The sequence below is a fragment of the Cicer arietinum genome, chromosome 3 (assembly GCF_000331145.2).
Source record: "Cicer arietinum cultivar CDC Frontier isolate Library 1 chromosome 3, Cicar.CDCFrontier_v2.0, whole genome shotgun sequence".
NCBI classification, from domain to species: Eukaryota; Viridiplantae; Streptophyta; class Magnoliopsida; order Fabales; family Fabaceae; genus Cicer; species Cicer arietinum.
The window spans coordinates 55,280,259-55,287,249 of NC_021162.2; the positions used below are offsets into that span (position 1 = coordinate 55,280,259).

The 6,991-nt window shown below is 29.1% G+C and overlaps 1 long non-coding RNA gene across 1 annotated transcript; it reads right to left on the bottom strand.

Moving 5' to 3' along the window:
- Window positions 1–4,454: 4,454 nt before the first annotated feature.
- On the bottom strand, window positions 4,455–6,216 carry LOC140919883 (uncharacterized). Its single transcript, XR_012162491.1, has 4 exons — window positions 6,107–6,216; window positions 5,921–6,020; window positions 5,241–5,283; window positions 4,455–4,616 (listed from the first exon to the last, which is right to left on the bottom strand). It is a non-coding gene; the product is annotated as an uncharacterized lncRNA (long non-coding RNA).
- Window positions 6,217–6,991: the final 775 nt, after the last annotated feature.

Here is a 6,991-nt window from a genome sequence, read left to right on the forward strand (position 1 = left end):
TACGCATTTTAGTAAATCGTGCTGACCCGTGATAGGTGGCACCTCGGTAATTGGTACTTTGGCCTGCGATAGGCGGTACAATTATGATTTACGGCCCTTCGAGGAGGGTTTTGGTTTGGAATTCCGAGTCCATGCATTTTGGCATATACGCATTGCATTAGGGTGCTTGGCACGCGAGTCGTGGTTGATTTGAGTTTTATGATTGAGTGATTTGAATTTGAGTCGTTGTGGTAATTGCGTTGAAAGTGCTAAGTGTTACGTGGTGATTATTGTGCGTAAGTGTGATGGTTTGTAGAAACTAAGTCGAAACCCAATTTGTCGTGGTAATCGCGTAGTAATTGTTAAGTGTTAAGTTATGAACTTGAGTAGGAATGGTTTGAGTTAACTCATGAATTTTTGGAAAAATAATCAGGGAAATCGATTTCCCAATCGATTGGATGGGTAAACAGGGACTTGGCCAAATTGACAAAATCAATTAGCCAATCGATTTCGTAATCAGCTTTCAAAATTCCTTTGAGAAATCGATTGCCCAATCGATTGGGCCTTAAGTCAGGGACTCACCCATATTCGACCAAATCGATTTGGAAATCATTGGCTTAAAACCTGGGGGCTCAGTACTCACTCAATCGATTTCCAAATCGATTGATTTCAGCCCAGGATTCTGTTTTCATAAAAATCCTTCACCCCAATCGATTGCCCAATCGATTGGCTCAGTGAAAATCCTCAGCTTTAGTTGTATGATTGATTGCTCATGAATCTATCCATGTCTTGAATTGTTATGTTATAATTAGGGGATGGAGAACCTCATTTTACTTTCATTTTAATTGACAAGTATTATATGAACCTTTCGCATATTGAAAATCCCGTTAAGGTGCATGCTTAGTTGAAAAGTTATTTTGAGCATTTAAAAACTTAATTGCTATGTGTTAACTGTTATTTTTCGGTTGGTGACCCTTTACATTTATTGTGGAAATCTGGGCTTTGCCCTCAGATGAGAGTCAGGACGGTCCTACCGGTTCGTACCCTACGGACGGGAATGGAGATGGGAACGCTTGACTGCAGTTACGTTAGGAGGATCTCACGGGGCGCGTGGAGATTACTCAGGGTGTATAGCTTTTTGGTAGGATGATCAGATTAGGATGATGTATAGGGACTAGGTGTCCTTCTTTTTGGATTGGAGTATTTTTAGTTTGGAAAACTGTACTTATACTAATATTGTCAGTTTGACTTCTTATTTGAATGGGTTCCAGGTACCATTTGTTGTTGTGTAAACGTTTTGGATTTATAATTGGAGAAACTTTTCCGCTGCTTGTAAATTATAATGACTCAATTAATTATCCAAAGGCATTTCCTGATTTAATTCTTTGTTTGTTTTTAATTACTTTTGAAAAAAAATATACCCTCGCTTTGAAAAAACGGGGTGTTACACAGGTCGACTCTTTCATACCCATCTATCTCTCTTTAAATTTTCCTAAGTCCATAACTCTCCTACACTCCAAAATAGTAAACAAGAAGTAAAACCATTTTTCACAAATCCTTTACAGACAAATATTCTTTAGACAATAGGAACTATAGACACCACTCTTTTTACCACCACAACATTGTTGTTCATTCAAGAATATTCTAATTAGGTTTAACACCTTCATTTTAATGGAATTAAAGGAAAGGTTATGTCCATAATTTTTTTTTTAATTCTTTCATCTTGGTCCCTTCAATATTTATGTTGGAGTCTTACTTTGAAAACTTGCAACTCATCTCCCTTGCAAACAATTTTGTGGAATTTAGAGTTTTGTGCTAGGAAGAAAAACAGTCAAGATAGGGTTTTTTCTCCATACAAATATAGTTAGTCTATTGGTTTGATGGTATGTAATAGATAATCGTCATTTCTCGTCTTTTAAAAGAAATAAACATAGGCTAATGGATTAAAATGATAAAACCTTTTTGTTCAATTTGATATGTAATATATGATTTTTTTAAATAAAATTCAAATATTTATGTTATATGTATTAAAGTTTTGATTTTTATGATGAATATAAACTAACGTATGAATTTTTATATTATATGTATTATAGTTTTAATTTTTCTGTTATATGTATCATGACATATGCATCTTCGTGTAAGTTTCCATCATGAGAGATTATTTTTCTATGTTGGTATGGTAATTTTCATGTATAGAAGTTGTCATTGTGACAAGTTTATATCATGATCATATAGATTTTAGAAGCATGCATATGTTTTTGTTACACAACTTTACTGTTTGTGTTTTATTTTCTTTCAAATTGAGAATTTTTACGTTTATTTCTTTTGTGTCACTTTTTCATATATTTATTTTGGCTTGATGTGGATGATGGAAAAAAGATTGGTCATTACATCAAAATTTTAGATGCTAATAGCTTCGAGATTCAAGATTAGTTGTTGTGATATATGTCGATGCACAACAAATGTGGGACAAAAAAATGGGTTTTAAGACTATTTTGTAATAATATATTTGCCACAATATTTTTAAGTTCATATTAATCTTTCATAACCAATTTTTTAAAAATACTAAAAATACAGTAAAGGATTTCCTTTCTTTGGAAATAAATGGAATTTATTCATTTTTAATTATAATATTGTTATAACTTTGAATTTAAAGATTTTATTTTATTTTAGCGTGTGAATGAACATTTTGTAAGTTTGACATGTTTACTTCAAAAAACAATTCTCATAATTTTTCTAAAAACTAAGTATTTTTAAGTAGTATTTTGGATCAAAATTTGGACCGTTACAATTAATTATATTATTTTTTTATGATTCATCAAACTATTAACTGGTTAAATATATTTTTAGCTCCTCTAAATGTACCAACTTTCATTTTTAGTCTCTCTAAAATATCTCATCTAACTTTGTTTCTTCTAAATTTTCGATTATGAATTTTAGTCCCTATTTTTTTTTTTACCAAATTTCACGTCTAATGTTCTAATTGACTTCTTTTTTATGACATGTCATTGTTAAAACTTTAAAACATTATTAATGTAATACTTTAGCTATTTAATCATTAATTTGAAGTTATAGATAAATTAGTAAAGATTCAAGCTTAAATAGATAAATTATTAAACTAATGATATTTTAAAGTTTTATCAATGATATGTAATCAAAAACAGTCACTTGAAACATGCAACGTACACTTTTGTAAAATAATATGGACTAAAATTGGTAACATAAAAATTTAAAAGGATCAAAGTTTGAAATTTGGTAAATGTAGGTGGACTGAAAACATATTTAACCCAAGAAATAACTTAGAAAAAACAATATTCCATTAAATGATCAATCTTTGTTAATAGTTTCAAAAGAAGGATTCATAATTGAAAAAATAAATAAGGGTTAATATAAAATTTCAACGTATTCAAATCACATGTAAAACCTGTATGTTGCAAACCAACGGTTAACGAATGCGCAATTGATATTTTTCTGAGACATGTTTGTTAAAATCGAGAAAAGAGTTTACTTTTCTCTTTTATCTGTTTGGTGGATGTGTTTTTTTTTTTTTTAAATAGTATCTCTTTCCAACCCTAACAAGACCCTCTCTACTTGAATAAGTGAGACACCTGGATATGTCTTCCACGTAGGAATTGAGTCCAATACCGAACAGTTATGACTTACAAGGGACTGGGGATTGAGAGGTTTTTATGAGTTTTATTTAAGATTTAGTTCTTCTAGAGTGAGCAATTTACTTGAGAGAATAAAGTGAGTAATGTTAACTATTGATCACTAAATAAATGGTTGTTATTTTGTATACATGATCAATCTGATATAATAGCAATCATTGAATCACTCACTTCACCAACTACTCATTGTCACCAGAGAAGAAAAAGAAATATTTTGGTTTCGGTGGTAGTAACAGGTGTGTAGCAAACTTGTTCCGTTTGATCTATAAATTTAGTATGTTATTCCTACCATTGAGTTTATTACTTTAATATACAGTTTGAGTAGTTTTTTCTTCTCTGAGAGTTACTTTGACATACCCACTTCAGTGGAAGGTTATTATAAGATGGTTATTGTTGATTGATGTCTCTATTGTTAGTAAGAAGACTCTGGTGTACCCATTAATTATTATGGTGGAAGTTTTTATTGGGCTAGGTCTCGTGGTTTTTATTCTCTTAATTTGAGAGAAGTTTTCCACATTAAAAATTGTGTTCCTCTTATATTTAATTTTCTGCCAATTATTATTGATCTTGAAATTGTGTTTTTTGTTTAGCCATTTTTCTGCACAGGTGAGAGAAGAAATATGTTGTTTTTTTTGTAAAAGATCTAAATTAGTTAGACCAATTTAGTTTTGTGATTTTCTTTTATTAATTTATATAGTTAATTTACAACTTAACTTACTAAACAGTTAAACACGAGTTAGTAATAAAAAAAATTAAACACAACTAATAAAATTAAAAAACCTGATAAAAATAAAAGTACAAAAATCGTTCAAAAATCAAACGGTTGAAATCTTTAAATTTTTAAAAGTGTATTTATATTTAATTATTTTGATACACATATATATGTCTCTTATTTTTTTCTATTGTATAACGCTTCTTAGAAGTAAGTTAACCACAACTGATTATTGCTTCAAGTCATCAACGAAGGATCTATAATTCATGACAATAATATAATTAAGTAACAAAATATAAAAATATATTATAAATGATGAAAGTGAGTAAGAAGAATGGAGACACGAAGGAAAGAAAATTCAAAATTATTATAAAAAATATGAAAATTTAAGAAGAAATATTTGAAATAATTTATATAGATTAATAGCAAAAATTAGAAAATGAAAAGTCAAATTGAAAATTTAAAAATGTCAACCTATATAATTGACCTTATACACTTACAATCTACTTTTGTTTAATATTTGTAAATACGATAATGAATAAAAACTACTAATTAAATATGAAGATACTAATTCAAAATAAAAAAGAAACCATACTTGTTTTCACGTTACCAAAACTTATTTTTTTAAGAATAAAAAATAATAATAACATGTTATGTTATAACATGAAAGTTATAAAATAAAACATATTATAATGTTATAACTCAGAAGTTTGAGAATTATAAGATAAAACAAATAATAACAAATAAATCTTGAGGAATTCAAAGAACTTTAAATCTAGTAATTAAATTTAGAGTTGCATTTGAAGTTAACGAGTCTCTGCTCATACAAAAAAATCAACAATATTAAAAAAACTCAAAATATAATTAAGCTAAATACATACCTCTATTCCACAAACTCCATTGATTTCTTGTCATCACCAAATTCTGCATACAAATATATAATAATAGGAGACTCAAAAGACGTGAGTAGATCTTAGATCATGTTAAATGAATGAATAAGTTAAAAATAGATGAAAATGCATTCATGAAACATATTTATCATGAACACAAAAATCACGACAATATAATATTACATAATATAAATGGATGATCTTTCAATGCTCAAAATGCACTCCTTGAAATTCATGTGGTGCCAAACTAATGTAGGAAAACTTGTATGGAAAGGTTATGCTTTATGTCATATGCAAATTGCAACACCCGTCTAGATTATATGTATTGTGTGGAATCTCACAAAGACAATACTATAAAGTAATCGGTCAATATAGTATATAGTTGTACGAAGACATCCTATGGGAAACACCTAAAAGTGTAAAACTCAATAAATCACTCTCCTCCTATGAAGTCTAAACTTAACTCCTAAGTTTTTTAGATGATATATCAAAACCCTAAGTCTTAATAAAAAATTTATATGATTCTAAAGCTATTAAGGAAATTGAAAGTTCAAAAGAAATATATAAAAAATTATGAGAGAAATCATATATAAGAAAAACAACATTACGATGAGTAAAGAAAATTAAAGACTTTAACATAACAAATAAATGAGTTTTAACTTAAGTGTTACCTAACATAACATCTACAATAACCATTAACGCAATTCCTGCCATTAGGACGGGGACACGGATATGTTTTACAATCATTCCATGACTTACAACTTTGTTTTGCTGTAATATAAAATATAAAATAAAGAAATGTTATTTAAAAATGATGGAAAGTTTTGTATAACATTAAAATATGAGAATTAACTTACCACTAGCGGCGATTAAAAGAAGAAATAGATCAGACACTAAAAGAATCACAGTGTAAACAACCTTGAGAGTTTTAGCCATTGTGTTCTACCTTTTTATGTGACAAGTAGACAATTGTTTGATCACCTTATATAATAAAAACCTAATTTTATTTTTAATTCAATTAAAAAGTTTTTAGGAGTTATCTTAGTGCAAGAAACCCTTCATTACAATAATTAATAAGTGTCTCTAACATACATTGATGCATCATGTTTGTCCATTCAGCTAATCAAATTGATTACTTGACCTTAAAATAGATCTTTATATAAAAATATTATTTGTAATTAGAGTTCATTCATGTTTACGAACCTTAAATTTTTTTTCTTTTTTTATTCTTTCGTACTATAATGAGGATCTAAACAAACATTATACTTCAATGAAATACATATTAGGACACATTGAACTAAACCAAAAACCCTTTCTATATTTAAATTATTATTAGGTGTTTGTAAAATATATGGATGGGTCCGCCATCGTTTGTCTGAATTTGTGGGTCTAGTGGATTCAGACGCCATCTACCCCTATGTCCCCTCCGCTGTAATCTCAATGTCGATGCAATCATACATTCAACTTCATCCACTCCGGCTTTCAACAAAAATTTCACTCAAGCTCATCATAACTCTTTTGATTTTCCTCTCAGTGCATTGCGCAAACCTTGTATAAAGGGTAAACTTCTCGTCGTTTTCATTTTAGAAAATGAATATTTCACTCGTTTTGCCTCATGCACAAATTTCCTACATGGTCGGGTCATTTTGTCCAAGGATATGTTCTAATTAAAATCAAAGTCATACGCGATATCTATAGAAACTTTGGAAAGTTACTGGTCTTTGGAAAATGGTTTCTCTTGG